At 35.8% G+C, this 22746-nt stretch overlaps 1 pseudogene; it reads left to right on the forward strand.

Annotated features, from left to right (window-relative positions):
* Nucleotides 1-1210: 1210 nt before the first annotated feature.
* On the forward strand, nucleotides 1211-19296 carry LOC131659134 (uncharacterized; annotated as a pseudogene).
* The last annotated feature ends 3450 nt before the right edge of the window (nucleotides 19297-22746 follow it).

The raw sequence follows: 22746 nt of genomic DNA on the forward strand, positions 1-22746 counted from the left end.
CTACAAACAATCATCAATCAAAATATATAAAGCGAAACATCCAAGAAAATCAAAACCAACACGCGCGCTGTAGTTCTTCTTCCCCATTCAAATTTCTGCTGAAACAAAACAACCTTTAGCAACAGTTTCTGCAGCGTGGCCATAACACCCAAAAATCACCAATTAATTAAATACGAACTATAAATCATATTAAATGGCATGAATCAATTCGGTTTGATCCTCTGAGTAAGGTAATGGCCTTGGTTTCGTTCAATTTAACCTGTATCAAATAATCCCAATTCAGAGCTACAAAACCCTAGCTATGGTGATTCTTGAAACCTGCACTGAAACTCGAATTAAACAACGCAGAGAGATTATAAACAAGATTATGAACGCAAACATGTATTCACATTCGATTTATGATGGGTGTATGCGTGAATTCAGATTCAAAACAATTGCAACCAAATGTGACATATAAGCATGTGTTTCTATGCGTTATTGTTAGAGATAACAATCGGTTTACATTCAAAAGACACCCAGGAATCGATTTGAAGGCTTTGTTTGGCCTGAATCAATCTGCAATTTTTTTCTGCCTTCACCTTGTTCACGGTTTATTTGGGTGGTGAATAGGGTTTTTTTTTTACGATCCCCCTTTTCTTTTGTTTACAAAACATATTTATATAAGTCAATTTAGGGTTTTTTTTTATACCTAATGGGCCTAAAAATAATCCTAATAATAATGGTTAGTAATAATAATAATATTTTAAATAATAATGGTTAGTAATAATATTAGTATTTGCAATAATAATAATAATAAGCAAATAACAATAATATCTAATGAACCTAAAAAAATTAATCCTAGTAATAATCTTAATAATAATATCACCTAATATTAATATTAATATTAATAATAAAATTAATAATATTAAATATTAATAGTTAGAAGTAATAAAAATTACTAATAATAATTCAAAAAAGTGCAAATGTTAGTAAAAGAAAAATAGTATTAATAAATGATGAAACCCTTGAAACACCTGTTAATCGCACCCCTTTTTATTCTCATGATTTTTTATAAGAGGGCGGGTTTGACAATAGAAACGTCAAACCCATGACTCTTAATTTTGACCTTGATGAATTAAAAGATATAGATCTGATCGGGCAAATTTTGGGGTATGACAATAAGCGTCTTGCATAAACCTTAGCTTACTTCGTCTTCAAACTTGCATTCACCATGAATCTGTTGTCTAGTTCCTCTCATTTGGCATTCAACAGACAAGAGGTTACTCCACTGAAAACTTGCTCGACTCCTCCATCAGAAATGGAAGCGGTATGTAATTCTTTTATGGACGCTGATGATGTGAGTGTTTATGGTTTCAAACCAAATGCGAAGACAAAGGCTCAAGGGCGGTTGAGTTATTTGAATAGAACGGTTGGAAGGGTTGATTGGTTCCAGGTTGAGAAACAAATCTCGGGGATCGCTGACATTGTTTTCAAGCCAGATCTCTCAAGAGACTCAAGATTCCAAGAAATCTCAAGTCAGATCTCTCCTGGGATGCTGTTATCAACATTTATCCAAAGGAAGAAGACTCTCTTAAGAAATTGGGTGAAATTAAGACTCATGTCCTTGACTTCTATGTTAAGAGAAAGTCCCATTTGAGACATTTGCTCTCCTCCTATGAACTGTCTCTCACTTCCTCCTTGGATTCTTGTAGAGCTTCTCGTCTGGACAGGCATGCAGAGTATCAAGCTTTCATGGCCGAACAAACTGAGAAGACCGCGGGGATTCATGATATGTTAGCTAAGATTATGTCTAAGCTAGGGTTGTAGTCTTTGCGTCTTTGTAGTTTTCTTTCCTTGATTGCATCTGCTTATTCTGCATACATCTTTTGTAATCATGCTTTTTTAATCAATGAAAAGTTTGATTCTGTGTCTTTTCTTTGTCGTTTTCTACATCCGAATCTTTTATATTCTTTTTGACGTTATGACAAAAAGGGGGAGAAAATATATGATAAATGATTTGATTAAATATTATCAGTTACCGGGTAAAAAGGCCCCACATTACTAACAGAACTTGCAAAGTTCTATGCTTTTAAGTTGTGTTGTTACAGGAACTGAAGATCAACATAAGAAGCAACAAGATGAGGAAAAGTAATTCTTTAAGAGAATCAAGCTCTTGGATTCATGAAGCAAGCTGAGTGCTATGAAGCTTCAGAATCAGAAGCAAGAAGGAAGAATGTTCAGATATTATGATCTGAAACATTATGTTTATGTGTTCTGACACCTACCATATGGCTCTGATACATATTATGTGTAATGAAATATACTCTATGTTCTAACTCATTCATGCTGACTTTTGTCGTTTAGTTTTGTTCTGTAACATTTCAGGATGTAGAGATGCTCTGATGATGCTCTGGTACATTCAACAATGTTCTGATACAATCTAGCATGAAGTGATGTAAGAAGAAATTCAAGCTCTGAAGCTGTCCCAATGGAAGCAGAAGTCAGAAGCTGTGAATCTTCTGAAGATCAAATAAATTCAAGTTCTGAAGCTGTCCTAGTGGAAGCAGAAGTCAGAAGCTGTGAATGTTCTAAAGATCAAAGAAATTCAAGTTCTGAAGCTGTCCTAATGGAAGCAGAAATCAGAAGCTGTGAATGTCCTGAAGATCAAAGAAATTCAAGTTCTGAAGCTGTCCAATGGAAGCAGAAATCAGAAGCTATGAATGTTCTGAGGATCTAAAGAAATTCAAAGTTCTGACGCTGTCCTATGGAAGCAGAAATCAGAAGTCATGAATGTTCTGAAGATCAAGCACATGTGAACGTCTCTACTGAAATACTCAGGGAAGTCTTTTATTTATAAAATTCTTCTAGTATTAATTTCAGGGGGAGATTATTCATCTCAGGGGGAGATTGTTAATCTCAGGGGGAGACACATTCACATGCTTATGCTATAGCTGTGTAATTTGTCTTTAGCCTTCTGCTCTTTCTAATCGCAAATTCATATCATTTATATATGTTTTTGTCATCATCAAAAAGGGGGAGATTGTTAGAACAAGATTTGTTCTGATCAATATTCTTAGTTTTGATGATAACAAGGATATGAATTTTGTGTGAGATAATGTGGTACTCTAATACATTGCAATTTCCCTTTCAGGAAATATATAAAGAGTATGCACAAATCAGCGCTCAGAAGCTTTGACTCAGAAGGTTCAGCATGCAACATCAGAACATGGTCTGGCAAGACATCAGAAGATGGTCAAGGCAGTATCAGAACATGGGTCTATGAAAGCATCAGAAGAACTTGAGATCAGAAGCAGAAGCACTGAAGTTCTCATGGTATCACGCTCAGAAGCACTTCAAGGTCAGAAGACAAGAAGATGCTATGCACCAAGCTGTTTGACTCTGATGATATTCAAACGTTGTATACACAAACATCAGATCAGAAGAAAGTACAGGTGGCAGGCTACGCTGACTGACAAAAGGAACGTTGGAAGCTATTAAAGGCAACGTCAGTAGACACAGCGTGAACAAGGCTCGAGGTAGTTGACAAAAGCGTGAAACATTAAATGCAATGCTGTACGGAATACGCAAAGCATTAAATGCTCCCAACGGTCATCTTCTCAAAGTGCCTATAAATATGTAGTTCTAATGAGAAGCAAGGTTAACAATTCTGAAAGAACTTATTCGGAAAAACTTGCTGAAACGCTGTTCAACTCAAAGCTCAGAAACTTCATCTTCATCAAAGCTCACTACATTGCTGTTGTAATATATTAGTGAGATTAAGCTTAAACGTTAAGAGAAATATCACTGTTGTGATTATAGCTTTTCAGAAGCATTTGTAATACTCTTAGAATTGATTACATTAATTTGTAAGTAACTAGAGTGATCAAGTGTTGATCAGGATACTCTAGGAAGTCTTAGCTTGTGTCTAAGCAGTTGTAATTAGAGTGATCACGTGGTGGTCAGGATACTCTAAGAAAGTCTTAGCTTGTGTCTAAGCATTTGTTCCTAGAGTGATCAGGTTGTGATCAGGAAACTCTAGAAGACTTAGTCGTGGGCTAAGTGGAAAACCATTGTAATCTGTTGCGATTAGGGGATTAAATCCTCAGGTGAGGTAAATCACTCCGTGGGGGTGGACTGGAGTAGCTTAGTTAACAACGAACCAGGATAAAAATAACTGTGCAAATTGTTTTTATCGTTCAAGTTTTTAGACTACACTTATTCAAACCCCCCTTTTCTAAGTGTTTTTCTATCCTTCAATTGGTATCAGAGCGCCAGTTCTAAGGTGCAAGCACTTAACCGTGTTTAGAAATGATTCAGGAAGAGAAAAACGCTTCAGTAAAAGATGGCTGGTGAAATTCCAACAGATCCACCTGCATCTACATCTGGCTCTGCTGAGCAATACAATGGTAACAATGGTTATACTAGACCACCAGTATTTGATGGTGAAAACTTTGAATACTGGAAAGATAAACTGGAAAGTTACTTTCTTGGTCTAGATGGTGAATTATGGGATCTTCTGATGGATGGTTACAAACATCCAGTGAAAGCCAGTGGCGTAAGGCTTACAAGGCAAGAAATGGATGATGATCAAAAGAAGCTTTTCAAGAATCATCATAAATGTAGGACTGTTTTGCTGAATGCTATCTCTCATGCTGAGTATGAGAAGATATCTAACAGGGAAACTGCCCATGATATATATGAGTCATTGAAAATGACCCATGAGGGAAATGCTCAAGTCAAGGAGACTAAAGCTCTTGCTCTAATCCAGAAATATGAAGCCTTCAAGATGGAGGATGATGAAGATATTGAGAAGATGTTCTCAAGATTTCAAACTCTAACTGCTGGATTGAGAGTTCTGGATAAAGGCTACACCAAGGCTGATCATGTAAAGAAGATCATCAGAAGCTTACCCAGAAGATGGGGTCCAATGGTGACTGCATTCAAGATTGCCAAGAATCTGAATGAAGTTTCGTTGGAAGAGCTTATCAGTGCCTTGAGAAGCCATGAAATAGAGCTGGATGCAAACGAGCCTCAGAAGAAAGGTAAGTCTATTGCATTAAAATCTAATGTTAAAAAATGCACTAACGCTTTTCAGGCTAGAGAAGAAGATCCTGAAGAATCAGAATCTGAAGAAGAAGATGAACTGTCCATGATCTCCAGAAGGGTAAACCAACTCTGGAAGAGCAAGCAAAGGAAGTTCAGAGGCTTCAGAAGTTCAAAGAGATTTGAAAGAGGAGAATATTCTGGTGACAGAAGATCTGACAAGAAGAAGGCTGTCTGCTATGAGTGCAATGAGCCTGGACATTACAAGAACGAGTGTCCAAAACTTTAGAACGAGAATCCCAAAAAGAAGTTTCATAAGAAGAAAGGTCTTATGGCAACATGGGATGATTCTGAATCAGAATCAGAATCAGACTCTGAAGGAGAGCAGGCCAACTTCGCGCTGATGGCTACAGAAGATGATGGATCAGAATCTACATCAGAATCAGATTTTGAAGAGGTATTTTCTGAACTATCTAGAGAAGAGTTAGTTTCTAGTTTAACAGAACTTCTGGAACTCAAGGCTCATCTTAGTATCAAATACAAAAAGCTGAAAAAGCAGTTTGAATTTGAAACTAAGAAGCTGGAATTGGAAAATTCTGAACTGAAGGAAAAATTTTAAATCTATCCAAAGATAGTGGATCTCCTTCTGAAACAGAAAAATCCATTCCTAGCATGAATCATATTCTGAAAGAATATGACTCGAGCTTCAGAAAGTTCTTATCTAGAAGTATTGGCAGAAGTCATCTTGCTTCTATGATATATGGTGTTTCTGGAAACAGAAGGTTTCGTTTTGGCTATGAGGGTGATACCTCACATAAATTTGAACCTGTTGATGATCTGAAGATCACATACAAGCCATTGTATGATCAGTTCAAATATGGCCATGCTCATGATATTAGGCTCACTTCACATACACAGAAGTTTAACACTGTTCACACCAAGAAGCATGTGACACATCCTAAGAAATATCATGCTGACAAACCTAAAGAATATCATGTTGTTCCTCCTGTTAAATATTTTGCTAAACCCAAGTTCAATCAGAACTTGAGGAGAACTAACAAGAAAGGACCCAAGAAATTGTGGGTACCTAAGGAGAAGATAATTTCTGTTGCAGATATCCTTGGCGGCAAAGAGGACAAAAAGCAAAATGTCATGGTACCTGGACTCTGGGTGCTCGCGACACATGACGGGAAGAAGGTCTACATTCCAAGACCTGGTGCTTAAACCAGGTGGAGAAGTCAAGTTTGGAGGAGATCAGAAGGGCAAAATCATTGGCTCTAGAACCGTAAGTCTTGGTAACTCTCCTTCCATAACTAATGTACTTCTTGTAGAAGGATTAACGCATAACTTATTGTCCATAAGTCAATTAAGTGAATATGGTTATGATATAATCTTCAATCAAAAGTCTTGCAAGGCTGTAAGTCAGATGGATGGCTCAATCCAATGTACAGGCAAGAGAAAGAACAACATTTATAAGATTGATCTTTCTGATCTTGAGAAGCAGAAGGTGACTTGTCTTATGTCTGTTTCTGAGGAGCAATGGGTCTGGCACAGAAGATTAGGACATGCTAGTTTGAGAAAGATTTCTCAGATTAACAAACTAAATCTGGTCAGAGGACTCCCAAATCTGAAATACAAATCAGATGCTCTTTGTGAAGCATGTCAGAAGGGCAAGTTCTCCAGACCTGCATTCAAGTCTAAGAATGTTGTTTCTACCTCAAGACCGTTAGAACTCTTGCACATTGATCTGTTTGGCCCAGTCAAAACAGCATCTGTCAGAGGGAAGAAATATGGATTAGTCATCGTTGATGATTATAGCCGCTGGACATGGGTAAAGTTCTTAAAACACAAGGATGAGTCTCATTCAGTGTTCTTTGAATTCTGCACTCAGATCGAATCTGAGATAGAGTGCAAAATCATAAAGGTCAGAAGTGATCATGGTGGCGAATTTGAGAACAGATTCTTTGAGGAGTTCTTCAAAGAAAATGGTATTGCCCATGATTTCTCTTGTCCTAGAACTCCACAGCAAAATGGAGTTGTAGAGCGAAAGAATAGGACTCTACAAGAAATGGCCAGAACCATGATTAATGAAACCAATATGGCTAAGCATTTCTGGGCAGAAGCAATAAACACCGCGTGTTATATTCAGAATAGAATCTCTATCAGACCTATTCTAAATAAGACTCCTTATGAATTGTGGAAGAACAGAAAGCCCAACATTTCATATTTCCATCCTTTTGGATGTGTATGTTTTATTCTGAATACTAAAGATCATCTTGGTAAGTTTGATTCTAAAGCACAAAAGTGTTTCCTTCTTGGATATTCTGAACGCTCTAAAGGCTACAGAGTATACAATACTGAAACATTGATTGTAGAAGAATCAATCAATATCAGGTTTGATGATAAGCTTGGTCTTGAAAAACCAAAGCAGTTTGAGAATTTTGCAGATTTTGATATTGATATATCAGAAGCAATAGAACCAAGAAGCAAAGCTGCAGAAGCTGATAGTCTCAGAAGCAATATATCAGAAGATCAAGTTGCTGCATCTTTAGAGAATCTCAGGATTTCTGAAGAGCCAACAGTCAGAAGATCACCTAGACTTGCTTCAGCTCATTCAAAAGATGTGATCCTTGGGAAGAAAGATGATCCCATCAGAACAAGGGCATTCCTTAAGAACAATGCAGAATGTCAATTAGGTCTTGTTTCTTTGATCGAGCCAACTTCTGTTGAGCAAGCTCTAGAAGATCCAGACTGGATAATTGCCATGCAAGAAGAACTCAATCAGTTTACAAGGAATGATGTATGGGACTTGGTTCCTAGACCAAAAGGATTTAACATCATCGGCACTAAGTGGGTATTCAGAAACAAGCTAATCGAGAAGGGAGAAGTGGTAAGAAACAAAGCCAGACTGGTTGCTCAAGGTTATAGTCAGCAAGAAGGAATTGACTACACAGAAACCTTTGCACCAGTGGCCAGGTTAGAATCTATTCGTCTGTTAATTTCTTTTGCCACTCAACATAACATCACTCTTTATCAGATGGATGTCAAGACTGCCTTCTTAAATGGTTATATAGATGAAGAAGTTTATGTCCATCAACCTCCTGGTTTTAAAGACTCCAAGTCTCCAAATCATGTTTTTAAATTAAAGAAATCATTATACGGATTGAAGCAAGCTCCTAGAGCTTGGTATGAACATTTAAGTTCTTTCCTTCTGGAAAATGGTTTCACTAGAGGAAAAGTGGACACTACTCTCTTTTGTAAAACCTTTAAAAAGGATATTTTAATATGTCAAATATATGTTGATGATATCATCTTTGGAACATCTAATGTTACACTTGGAAAGGAGTTTGCTGAGTCTATGCAGGCTGAATTTGAAATGAGCATGATGGGAGAACTCAAGTATTTCCTTGGGATTCAAATCAACCAAACTTCTGATGGAACCTATGTTCATCAAACGAAGTATGTGAAAGAACTTCTGAAAAAGTTTAATCTTTCTGAAAGCAAAGAAGCCAAAACTCTCATGCATCCAACATGTGTCCTAGGTAAGGATGAGGTAAGTAAGAAGGTAGATCAGAAGTTATACAGAGGTATGATTGGATCTCTTCTATACCTAACTGCTTCTAGACCTGATATTCTCTTCAGTGTTTGTTTGTGTGCTAAATTCCAATCAGATCCGAAAGAATCTCATTTAACTGCGGTTAAGAGAATTCTGAGGTATCTGAAAGGTACTACTAATGTTGGTTTAGTTTACAGAAAATCCAAAGATTACAACTTAGTAGGATTCTGTGATGCTGACTATGCTGGAGATAGAATTGAAAGGAAGAGCACTTCTAGAAGTTGTCAATTTCTTGGAAGTCATCTGATCTCATGGTACAGCAAGAAGCAAGCTACTATTGCCCTCTCAACAACAGAAGCAGAATATGTTGCTGCTGCTGGTTGTAGCACACAAATGCTCTGGATGAGAAGTCAGCTAGAAGATTATCAGATATATGAGAGTAACATTCCTATTTTCTGTGATAATACTTCTGCTATATGTTTATCTAAGAATCCTATCTTACATTCAAAAGCTAAACATATTGAGATTAAACATCATTTCATAAGGGACTATGTTCAGAAGGGTGTTATATCTTTAAACTTTGTGGATACAGATCATCAATGGGCTGATATCTTTACAAAACCCCTTGCTGAAGATAGGTTTAAGTTCATTCTGAAGAATATCAGTATGGATTTATGTCCAGAATGAGAAGATGAGAAGATCTTATGTATGAGTATCTTCTGAAATGAAATTGGATTAGTTTTTTATAAGAAGTTCTGATTGTAATCAATTAGAAGTAGGGATTCGGTTATTACTAACGGTTCATTGTCTAAGTTGATTTAGAATCTCTTTAAAAGTAAAACAGATGTAACTGGCTATCCAGATGGTAAACACGTGTTCACTATCTCTGGACAAGCGTGCGTGCAGTTGAGGGGACGCCTACTTAGGTAACTGTGCTAATCACTTCTTTTGTCATTATTATCTCTCCTCACGTCACGTAACATTAAATGCTTTCCATCATTTCAGTTTATTTTCCTCTTCGCTTCATCTTCCTCAAACGTTTCTTTTCCCTCCATTTATTTTTCTATCTCTGTGCATTCATTGTCATCCTTGCTCTCTCTCTCTCTATCTCTTTATAAGCGTCTTGCATAAACCTTAGCTTACTTCGTCTTCAAACTTGCATTCACCATGAATCTGTTGTCTAGTTCCTCTCATCTGGCATTCAACAGACAAGAGGTTACTCCACTGAAAACTTGCTCGACTCCTCCATCAGAAATAGAAGCGGTATGTAATTCTTTTATGGACGCTGATGATGTGAGTGTTTATGGTTTCAAACCAAATGCGAAGACAAAGGCTCAAGGGCGGTTGAGCTATTTGAATAGAACGGTTGGAAGGGTTGATGGTTCCACGTTGAGAAACATATCTCGGGGATCGTTGACATTGTTTTCAAGCCAGATCTCTCAAGAGACTCAAGATTCCAAGAAATCTCAAGTCAGATCTCTCCTGGGATGCTGTTATCAACATTTATCCAAAGGAAGAAGACTCTCTTAAGATATTGGGTGAAATTAAGACTCATGTCCTTGACTTCTATGTTAAGAGAAAGTCCCATTTGAGACATTTGCTCTCCTCCTGTGAACTGTCTCTCACTTCCTCCTTGGATTCTTGTAGAGCTTCTCGTCTGGACAGGCATGCAGAGTATCAAGCTTTCATGGCCGAACAAACTGAGAAGACCGCAGGGATTCATGATATGTTAGCTAAGATTATGTCTAAGCTAGGGTTGTAGTCTTTGCGTCTTTGTAGTTTTCTTTCCTTGATTGCATCTGCTTATTCTGCATACATCTTTTGTAATCCTGTTTGTTTAATCAATGAAAAGTTTGATTCTGTTTCTTTCCTTTATCGTTTTCTACATCTTAATCTTTTATATTCTTTTTGATGTTATGAAAAAAAGGGGGAGAAAATATATGATAAATGATTTGATTAAATATTATCAGTTACCGGGTAAAAAGGCCCCACATTACTAACAGAACTTGCAAAGTTCTATGCTTTTAAGTTGTGTTGTTGCAGGAACTGAAGATCAACATAAGAAGCAACAAGATGAGGAAAAGTAATTCTTTATGAGAATCAAGTTCTTGGATTCATGAAGCAAGCTGAGTGCTATGAAGCTTCAGAATCAGAAGCAAGAAGGAAGAATGTTCAGATATTATGATCTGAAACATTATGTTTATGTGTTCTGACACATACCATATGGCTCTGATACATATTATGTGTTATGAAATATACTTTATGTTCTGACTCATTCATGCTGACTTTTGTCGTTTAGTTTTGTTCTGTAACATTTCAGGATGTAGAGATGCTCTGATGATGCTCTGGTACATTCAACAATGTTCTGATACAATCTAGCATTAAGTGATGTAAGAAGAAATTCAAGCTCTGAAGCTGTCCCAATGAAAGCAGAAGTCAGAAGCTGTGAATGTTCTGAAGATCAAAGAAATTCAAGTTCTGAAGCTGTCCTAGTGGAAGCAGAAGTCAGAAGCTGTGAATGTTCTAAAGATCAAAGAAATTCAAGTTCTGAAGCTGTCCTAATGGAAGCAGAAATCAGAAGCTGTGAATGTCCTGAAGATCAAAGAAATTCAAGTTCTGAAGCATGCCGATGGAAGCAGAAATCAGAAGTTATGAATGTTCTGAGGATCTAAAGAAATTCAAAGTTCTGACGCTGTCCTATGGAAGCAGAAATCAGAAGTCATGAATGTTCTGAAGATCAAGCACATGTGAACGTCTCTACTGAAATACTCAGGGAAGTCTTTTATTTATAAAATTCTTCTAGTATTAATTTCAGGGGGAGATTATTCATCTCAGGGAGAGATTGTTAATCTCAGGGGGAGACACATTCACATGCTTATGCTATAGCTGTGTAATTTGTCTTTAGCCGTCTGCTCTTTCTGATCGCAAATTCATATCATTTATATATGTTTTTGTCATCATCAAAAAGGGGGAGATTGTTAGAACAAGATTTGTTCTGATCATTATTCTTAGTTTTGATGATAACAAGGATATGAATTTTGTGTGAGATAATGTGGTACTCTAATACATTGCAATTTCCCTTTCAGGAAATATATAAAGAGTATGCACAAATCAGCGCTCAGAAGCTTTGACTCAGAAGGTTCAGCATGCAACATCAGAACATGGTCTGGCAAGACATCAGAAGATGGTCAAGGCAGTATCAGAACATGGGTCTATGAATGCATCAGAAGAACTTGAGATCAGAAGCAGAAGCACTGAAGTTCTCATGGTATCACGCTAAGAAGCACTTCAAGGTCCGAAGACAAGAAGATGCTATGCACCAAGCTGTTTGACTCTGATGATATTCAAACGTTGTATACACAAACATCAGATCAGAAGAAAGTACAGGTGGCAGGCTACGCGGACTGACAAAAGGAACGTTGGAAGCTATTAAAGGCAACGTCAGTAGACACAGCGTGAACAAGGCTCGAGGTAGTTGACAAAAGCGTGAAACATTAAATGCAATGTTGTACGGAATACGCAAAGCATTAAATGCTCCCAACGGTCATCTTCTCAAAGTGCCTATAAATATGAAGTTCTGATGAGAAGCAAGGTTAACAATTCTGAAAGAACTTATTCTGAAAAACTTGCTGAAACACTGTTCAACTCAAAGCTCAGAAACTTCATCTTCATCAAAGCTCACTACATTGCTGTTGTAATATATTAGTGAGATTAAGCTTAAACGTTAAGAGAAATATCACTGTTATGATTATAGCTTTTCAGAAGCATTTGTAATACTCTTAGAATTGATTACATTAATTTGTAAGTAACTAGAGTGATCAAGTGTTGATCAGGATACTCTAGGAAGTCTTAGCTTATTTCTAAGCAGTTGTAATTAGAGTGATCACGTGGTGGTCAGGATACTCTAAGAAAGTCTTAGCTTGTGTCTAAGCATTTGTTCCTAGAGTGATCAGGTTGTGATCAGGAAACTCTAGAAGACTTAGTCGTGGGCTAAGTGGAAAACCATTGTAATCTGTTGCGATTAGTGGATTAAATCCTCAGGTGAGGTAAATCACTCCGTGGGGGTGGACTGGAGTAGTTTAGTTAACAACGAACCAGGATAAAAATAACTGTGCAAATTGTTTTTATCGTTCAAGTTTTTAGACTACACTTATTCAAACCCCCCCTTTCTAAGTGTTTTTCTATCCTTCAATCGATTCATGTCTTTAGATCTTATTTATTCACTTTGTTCCTTTAGTTTCTTTTATTTATTTATTTTCTTTTTGTTTATTAAATATTTACTTTTAAACATCTTTTTATCTATTTACCAAAGTTTACAATTTTTTATATTTGTTTATTTTATTTATTTCTTTTTATCGAAAGTTCGATTTTTTATTCTATTAATAATTGTTTTGTTTTAAAAATTCAATGTTATTTTCATAAATACTTTTAATCAATTAAATAATTAGGATTTAATCCAATAATTATTTAATTGATATATTAAATCGAACTTTCGACTTTTCTTTAATTTTTGGTGTTATTTAAATTATTTTTAAATTATTTAATCTTATGGTTTCTAACCCTGATTTATCCCGATAAATCAGGGTTGTCGATCTTTAATGCACTAACCATTTCTCTTCTTCGTGCCTAATTTTCAGGGTTAACCAGATCGATTAAAGCTCAAACCTTGTGGTAACCCTAAACTTACTATTATTTAATTATTGTTCTTTCTTGCCTTTATTTTTCTCATCAATGGGCTTTTGGCCATATAATCCCCCGCTCAAGGCCTTGTAATAGTTAGATTTTGTATTAATTGCGTGGTTAAAATTTAGGGCGTGAAAACCTTGAACTGAATTTAGAATAACTAATTTATAAGATAAATATATCTGAATCAACCACGTGATTGTTCACCCACACACCTTTAAGGTTATCCCTCTTGTTGCCTTGTTGCCTGTTGCCTTGTGAGTTTAAAAATAGTCAAGTCCCTCGGATACGAGGATGCCTCAGCGAAAGTTGCCCTCTATTCATTGTCATCATTAAAAGATCATAAGTCCCTTTGATGTTGCCTTCGGTTATATGATCTTGTCCCTCGAGGTTGCCTATGATATGATGATGATAGTCCCTTTCGATTGTTGAGTTATCCTCATTGGTTGCCTAAAATGACTATTCTATCCTTCCCTAAAGACTACCTACCTCTACATGGTAGGGACAGTCTTATGGCGAACGATAACTTCGATGACCCTTTCAACCTCCAATAAAAGGACTTCCTACCCTCTTATGGTATGGATAGCCCTGAAAGGCTAAAAGCACTTTTTAACTTTAATGGTAATTACCTCCTAATTGCTTGCTCTGGTTTAAATATATTTTTGCCCTTTTATCAAAAACCTTCAAAAAGGCTACGCTTATTTACAAGCTAAAGTCCTTATTCAAATGCTTTTTCCTATACATTTCTAAACTTTTGAAAATAAATGAGCTAAAAAAATAAGAGCCCATGGATAACCATGGATACAAAGGGTGCTTTAAACCTTCCCTTTGTATAAATTACCCCCCGAATTCAATCTCTTTCAAAAAAGGTTTTTTTCTGTTCTTTTAGCCTTTCTTTAAATTGGATAAAATAAAAGTCGGTGGTGAATCTTGTTTACCGCGACATTTCTTTAAAGTCAGTTCACCGTATTACATCACTTAATTGACTTACGGACAATAATTTATGAGCTAGTCCATCTACTAAAAGAACATTAGTTATAGAGGGGGAGTTACCAATACATATGGTTCCTGAGCCAATGATTTTGCCCTTTTGATTCCCTCCAAACTTTACTTCTCCAGCAGATTTAAGTTCCAGGCTTTGGAACATAGACCTTCTTCCCGTCATGTGACGTGAGCACCCAGAGTCCAGGTACCATGACATGTTTGTCTTTTGAGCTGTGAAGGAGATCTGAAACAGGAATTATCTTTTCCTTAGGTACCCACATTATTTTGGGTCCTTTGGGGTTAGTCCTTCTCAAGTTCTGATTGAACTGAGATTTCACATAAGTTTTACCAGAATGTGCAACATCATATTTCTTTGTGTGTGTTATGTGGAAACTCTTAGAGTGTGATGTGTGTTTGATATAATGAGAGTGACCATACTTGAACTATTCAGGCAAAGGTTTGTATTTGATAATCATCTCATCAACAGGTTCAAGTTTATATGGGGTTTCTCCCTCAAAGCCTATACCTATTCTCTTGTTTTCACTTACACCATATATCATAGAGGCTAGCTGACTTCTGCCTATGCCTCTAGATAAGAACTTTCTGAAGCTCAAGTCATATTCTTTCAGAATATTATTAGTACTTGGAATAGACTTTTCTGAACTTGAAGATGATTCAACATCTTTAGTTAATTTTAAAACTTTTTCCTTTAGTTCAGAGTTTCCTATTTCAAGTCTCTTAGTTTCAGATTCAAAGAGCTTCTTGAGCTTTTTGTATTTGATACTAAGTTGACTCTTAACTTCCAGAAGTTCTGATAAGTTGGAAACTAGATCATCTCTACTGAGTTCAGAAAATACCTCATCAGAGTCTAAATCAGAAGTAGATTCTTCACCAGCATCAATTGTTGTCATAAGTGCTATGTTGGCTTGCTCATCTTCAGAGTCTGACTCTTGATCAGATGAATCAGAGTCATCCCATGTAGCCATCATGCCTTTCTTTTTCTCAAACTTCTTTTTGGGATTTCCCTCTGAAGCTTGGGGCATTCACTCTTGTAGTGTCTAGGTTCTTTGCATTCATAGCACGTTACTTTCTTCTTGCTAGATCTTCTGTGTTCAGAAGATTCTCCCTTTTCAGGTCTCTTGAAGTTCTTGAAGTTCTTGAATCTTCTCTGTTTTCTCTTCCAGATTTGATTTACTCTTCTGGATATGAGAGATAATTCATCTTCTTCTTCTTCTAACTCTGACTCGTCAGATTCTTCTTCTTCTGCCTAAAAAGCGTTAGCACAGTTTTTAATTTTAGATTTTAAAGCAATAGACTTACCTTTCTTTTGAGGCTCATTTTCATCTAGTTCAATCTCATGACTCCTCAAGGCACTTATCAGCTCTTCAAGAGACACCTCATTCAGATTCTTGACAATCTTGAAGGCAGTCACCATGGGTCCCCATCTTCTAGGTAAGCTCTTGATAATCTTCTTTACATGATCAGCTTTGGTGTAGCCTTTATCAAGCACTCTCAATCCAACAGTCAGAGTCTGGAATCTTAAAAACATTACTTCAATGTTCTCATCATCTTCCATCTTAAATGCTTCATACTTCTGGATGAGAGCCAGAGCCTTTGTCTCCTTTACTTGAGCATTTCCCTCATGAGTCATTTTTAGAGATTCAAAAATATCATGAGTTGTTTCTTTATTTGTTATTTTCTCATACTCAGCATGTGAGACAACATTTAACAATATAGTTCTTGATTTGTGATGATTCTTGAATTCTTTCTTTTGTTCATCACTCATAGCTTGTCTTGTAATCTTGACTCCATGAGCATTTACAGGATGTCTGTAACCATCCAACACTAAATCCCATAGATCACCATCTTGACAAAGAAAGTAACTTTCAAGTCTATCTTTCCAGTACTCAAAGTTTTCACCATCAAAGACTGGTGGTCTATTGTAACCATTGAAGCTATTGCTTCCATTGTTACCATTGTTGTTTTGCTCAGGAGGATTTGAAGTAGTTGTTTCAACCATTTTGTGTTTTTCTCCCTGAATCTTTTCTCTAACACAGTTAAGTGTTTGCACCTAGAACCGGCGCTCTGATGCCAATTGAAGGAGTGAAAAACACTTAGAAAGGGGGGATTGAATAAGGGTTCTTTCTCTAAAATGGTAGATAAAAATAAATAACACAATTAATTTTATCCTGGTTCGTTGTTAACTAAACTACTCCAGTCCACCCCTGACAAGGTGATTTACCTCAACTAAGGATTTAATCCACTAATCAAACTGATTACAATGGTTCTCCACTTAGATACCCTCTAAGTCTTCTAGAGTATTCTGATCACACCTTGATCACTCTAGGAAATCCTTTTACAATCAATGTAAAATAAATGTTACAAGAGATTCAAATGCTTCTAAATAAGCTATAATCACGAAGTGATGTTTCTCTTAAGTTTAAGTTCTAACACTCACTAAGATATTACAAATTTGTGAGGTTGAAGATGAAGTTCTTCTTTCTTTTGTTTGATTTCAGTTTAACAGTGTTTTGGTTCTTTTGCGCAAGAGTTGTGTGGCTGTTTCTGAATCAGAACTTCTATATATAGGCGTTGAGGAAAAGTGACCATTGGGAGCATTTAATGCTTTGCGTGAATACTACACTGCTGCATTTAATGTTTCACACTTTTGTCAACTACCTCGAGCCATGCTTTCACTGCTTTTACTGACTTTGCCTTTTGTAGCTTCTAACGTTCCTTTTGTCAGTCAGAGATTTGACGTTATAGCCTTTTCATCTTGTACTTGCTTCTGAACTCAGAATATGTAGAATAGACATTTGAATATCAGAGTCTTCAGCTTTGGTGCAGATGCAACTTCTTTCTTCAGACCTTAGAAGTGCTTTGAGTGTGATACCATCAGAACTTCAGAGCTTTCCTTCTGAATGCCATCTTCTGATGCTTTCCCGTCCATGTTCTAATTCTGCAGACCCATCTTCTGATGTCTGCCAAACCATGTTCTGATGAAGCACTCCAGAACTTCTGGGTCAGAGCCTCTGAGCGCTGATTTTGTGCATACTCTTTTATACTTTTCCTGAAGTGGAAATCATAAATAATTAGAGTACCACATTCTCTTATACAAAATTTATATATAATGTTATCATCAAAACTAATAATATTGATCTGAACATTTCTTGTTCTAGCAGTTTCAACATACTTGGTTTAGTATATTTCCATCATGGTTAGAATATTCACCGTCCGAAGATGCCGCATATTGCTTACCATGTTACCTTTTTAGCAAAAAAATAAGTGGATGTCCTGGATCACTTGTCTTTATTTCTATGGATTTTAGAAATTGGAAGTTAGGAATGGAAAACATTGTTCCTTTCTTAAACACATAGAGAATGATCCTTTCTCACCACACAACAATGCAATGAGAGCTTGTCAAGACTTGTTGAATCAAGATGGTCATATTAGAAATGTTATTCAAGTGTAAAGTTCAAGTCAAAGAATGAATAATCGGTAACGACTCAAGACTTCAATTGACATTGTTCGTTGGTTAACACTACAAGCTTGTGCTTTTAGGGGTCATGATGAAACTAGCAAATCAACAAATCAAGGTAACTTTCTTGAGTTATTGAAACTTTTAGCATCCTACAATGATGAAATTGCAAAAGTTGTGTTGGAAAATGCTCCACAAAATTACAAGTATACTTCACATCAAATTCAAAAAGAGCTCTTGCAAATTCTTTCTAGTAGGGTGAAAAAGAGTATTCGTGAGGAAATTGGTGATTCCAAATTTTATATCGTTGTTGATGAAGCTAGTGATGAGTTAAAAAAGGAACAAATGGCTCTTGTATTAAGATTTGTTGATAAAGTTGGTTTAATACAAGAGAGATTTTTTTATGTGGCACATATTAAAGACACCACATCCTTAACTCTTAAGGAAGCAATATGTGATATACTTTCTCGACATAACCTTGATGTTTCTAACATTCGTGGCCGAGGGTATGATGGTGCTAGCAATATGAGAGGAGAATGGAATGGTTTACAAGCCCTCTTTATGAAGGATTTTCCTTATGCATATTATGTTCATTGTTTTGCATATCGATTGCAACTTGCATTAGTTACATCATCAAGAGAAGTCAAACCTGTTCATAAATATTTTGAGAAGCTGATCTTTATTGCGAATGTTGTTTGTTCTTCTACAAAGCGCCATGATGAGTTACAAGCTGCCCAATTAGAAGAAATTGCTTATTTGTTAGAGATACATTGAAACAAGCTGGAGATACTCGTTGGGGATTACGTTACAATTCTATTTCTAGCTTGATAAACATGTATGAAGCAACTTGTTCAGTTTTTAAAAGAATAACGAAAGATAGAGGATGTTATGCTACATGTGGGGATACAGATAGTTGTTACAATTACTTGAAGGCATTTGATTTTATATTTATTTTACACTTGATTAAAGAAATCATGGGAACAATAGATATGCTTTGTTAAGCTTTACAAAAAAAAATCAAGATGTATTTAATGCTATGAACTTGGTTCGCTCAACAAAACATCTTATCCAAGGTTTAAGAGAAAATGATTGGGATATATTGTTTACTAAAGTGATATCTTTTTGTGAAAAGCATGGTATTGAGATTCCTGATCTTAATGATGTCCATTCAACAACAAGATTTGGATGCTCCCGTCTTGAAGTGAATCAAGTCACAATTCAACATTACTTTAAAGTTGAAATCTTTTTCACTACCATTGACAAACAGTTACAAGAAATGAATTGCAGATTCAGTGAGCAAGCAATGAATTTGTTAACTCTTACTTGTTCTTTGTCTCCTAAGGATGGATATAAAACTTTTAGAATTGAAACTATTTGTTCTTTAGTAGAAAAATATTATCATATGGATTTTAGTGTTCAAGGGAAGAATAATTTGCAATTTCAACTCCAATATTTTCTATTTGTTGCCCGTCAAACATCAAACTTAAATAATTTATCAACTATTCAAGAACTATGTTCATGTTTAGTTGCATCTGGACAAGCTAAAACTTACTTCTTGATTGATAGACTATGAGAATCAAAGGCAAGCTTGTATAGTTGTTTGGTCAAAAAATATGAAATTTGAGTTTGAGTGCTGATGGGAAATAGTTTGATGAGGCCAGATACAATTTTTTCACGAACAACGTGACAGTTAATATCGATATGTTTTGACCTTTCATGAAAAGATGGATTGTGTGCAAGGTATATTGCTGAGTTGTTGTCGCAATAGATCGAAGTTGGATGAAGAAAGGGACTGCTGAGGTCTTTAAAGAGGTAATTCAACCGTTGGATCTCACAAGTTAGACTAGCTAACGCTCAGTATTCTGCTTTGGAGCTGCTCCTAGAGACTGTAGTTTGCTTCTTTGATTTCCATGTTAGAAGAGAGGCGCCAAGGAACACTGCATAGCCGGTCACTGATTTTCTGGATGTTAGGTAAGTAGCCCAATCAGAATCTGCAAAACCAGATAATAATAAATTAGCAATAGCACAATAAAAAAGCCCTGTTCCAGGGGCAGATTTTAAATATTGCAAAACTCGAACAGCAGCTTTAAAGTGAATAATTTTGGGACACGAAATGTATTGACTAAGCTGCTGGACAACAAAGGCAATATCAAGTCGAGTGGTAGTTAGATAAAGAAGTTTTCTAATGAGCCTCCGATATTGAGATTCATCCGCAAAATGTGGAGGATCAAGGCAATGAAGTTTAATGGAAGGTTCATAAGGATTTTTTGAAGGCTTGGTAGCGAGGTGGCCAGATTCTTCCAAAAGTTCTAAAGTATATTTTCTTTGGTTGATCATAATTCCTTTAGAAGATCGAGCGACCTCTAGCCTTAGAAAAAATCTGAGATTTCCCAAGTCTTTGATTTTAAAAGAGTCATGGAGAAATTTTTTAACAAATTTGATTTCAGGAATGTCATTTCCTGATAAAACTATGTCATCAGCATTTATTAATAATGCAATAAAAGAAGAATTTTGATGTTTAGTGAATAAGGATTAATCAGCAAAAAGAATTTTTATATCCAATAGAAAGTAAAGAATCAGACAATTTTGAGTGTAACGCCCGGAAAAATAAGTATATGCTTAATTTGGACGTTTGTGACGTTTATTGGAATTTTACCGTTTTGAGTCGTTTCAGTCGGTATTAGTTCGGGATGGAGGGCTTATATTTAATTGAAGGTTTTCATATTTTTGGTACTGAAAATATTATTAAGGTAATATTCCGCGTTTTGGGGTTTTTCTGAGCAATTGAGTTTAGACCGTAAAGTAGATATTTTGTTGAGAAATTTTGAGAAGTAGGGGGGAAGATAGAAAAGAAGATAAGAAAAGAAGAGAAGAAAGAAAAACAGAAAGGAAAGAAAGAAGAAAGAAAGAAAAGGAAGAGAGAAATAAGAAGAGCAAAGATGGAGAGAAAGTGAAGAAGAGAGTTTTGGAGAAGATGAAGAATCAAACCAAGGTAAGGGGGAGTATGTTGTTTATTGTGAATTAGTGTAATACGGTGAACTGACTTTAAAGAAATGTTGTGGTAAGGAAGAGTCGCCACCGACTTTTATTTTATCCAATTGGAAAGGCAAAAAGAACAGGAAAGACCTTTGAAAGATTTTGAGTTCGGGGGGTAGGTTAGACAAAGGGAAGGTTTAAGGCACCCTTTGCATCCATGGTTTTCCATGGGCTCTTAATTGCTTAGCTTACTTTTGAATTGTTTGAAATGTTTGAAGTGTCGTGTGTGTTTAGAAAAAAGATTTGTTAAGGACTTTAGCTTGTAAATAAACATAGCCTTGTTTGAAATTGTTTTGAAAAGGAGGTGTGAAAAGCATTTGAATTTTAGAGCAAGCAATTAGTAGCAACTACCCTTAAGTTATAAAAAATGTTCTTTTAGCTTTTTAGGGTGAAAGGGTCTATCCATACCATGACAGAGTAGGAAGTCTTTCAATTGGATGTTGAAGGGTCATCGAGAAATATCGTTCGCCATAAGACTTTCCATGCCATAAAGAGGGCAAGTAGTCTAAGGGAAGGATATAATAGTCATTTAATATTTTTAGGAATCATGCGAGGATACATTAGCAATTGGGACAATCATCTTTTACCGAGGCAACTTCGAGGGACTAGATGATTTTCAATCTTTTTAGGCAACCTTGCTTTAGGTATCCTCGGAATCGAGGGACTTGACTATTATTTAGTATAATTAGAGGCAACAGAATCATAAGGAAACAGTCAATAAAGGCAACAAGAGGGATTACCCTAAAGGTGTGTGGGTGCAACAATCACGTGATTCAATTCAGATATTTATCTTATAATTAGTGAGCTAATTTATTTTAAACAAGGCTTGCACTCCCTAAGATTACTAACCATGCAGTTAAAAAATAAAGGAAGAATTAAAAGTTCCTACGATATTACAATAAACACCTGCGGGGATGGGGGAAATTAAAAGGCGGAAAAATAAGAGGGAACAATAATTAATCAAAACTCTTGAATGCCTTGTTCTTCCTCGAACCCTCGATTAATTCTGAAAATTAAAAGGAAAATAATAAGGGTTAGCGTATTACAGATTCATTAACTATGGAGGCAAACCCTATTTTAACTCAAAAAGAAAAATAAAAATAAAATGAGGTTAAACAAAAAATAGAAACTTAGCTTTTCGGACTGGTATGGCGTGTGGGCGAAGGATCTTGGTTAATCCTGAAAATTAGGCACGAAGATGAGGAATGTTAGTGCATTAAAGATCTCAACAATTACAATGTAACAGATCAAAAATTAAAATAGAAATAATTTAGGCAAACAAATAAAAGGCAAGGAAAAAAGGCGAACCCCGAATGGGACAAAAGTTAACCAAGGTTAATGGGCAACACCTACCAGTAAACCTAAGGCTATTAAGGTTTATAAATAAATCGAGGTTAACAAACCTAAAAAATTAATTATTAGTTTCAATCTAATTAATTAATTAATTAAAAGTATATACAAAAATAATAATATTTATTGTTTAAAAAAAATATTGATAAAATTATGGAAAAATCGAGTTTTCGATTAAAAATAAATAATTGACAAAATATGACTTTATTTAGTTAATATGAATTTTGTAGAAAAATAATTAATAAGAAAACAAGAGAAGAAACTAAAAAAGAATTATATAATTAAACTAAATAAAATAAGAAAAAGAAATGGAAAAACACTTAGCTCAGATCATATGTGGCAACGTTCTGAGGATGTATGATGGAGCTGCATTCCTGATCCTTTAGATCTAGATTAATGACCATCTGAGGGCATGCGCGTGTGGATGTAACGTGGACTTACGCTTAGGATGCATACTGGATCTAAACATGTTTACAAACAACAAACGAAAGGAAAATAAAGTAAAACCTGTGGGACGCTGGGATCGAACCCAGGTCCTTTGGATCGAATGCCAACTTCGCCTTCCAACTGCGCCGCTTATGCTTCTTTGTTTAACATTTGATCAAATAAATTAAAAAAAGGAACCTGGTGAGTCACA

Source organism: Vicia villosa, linkage group LG3 (assembly GCF_029867415.1).
Source record: "Vicia villosa cultivar HV-30 ecotype Madison, WI linkage group LG3, Vvil1.0, whole genome shotgun sequence".
NCBI classification, from domain to species: domain Eukaryota; kingdom Viridiplantae; phylum Streptophyta; class Magnoliopsida; order Fabales; family Fabaceae; genus Vicia; species Vicia villosa.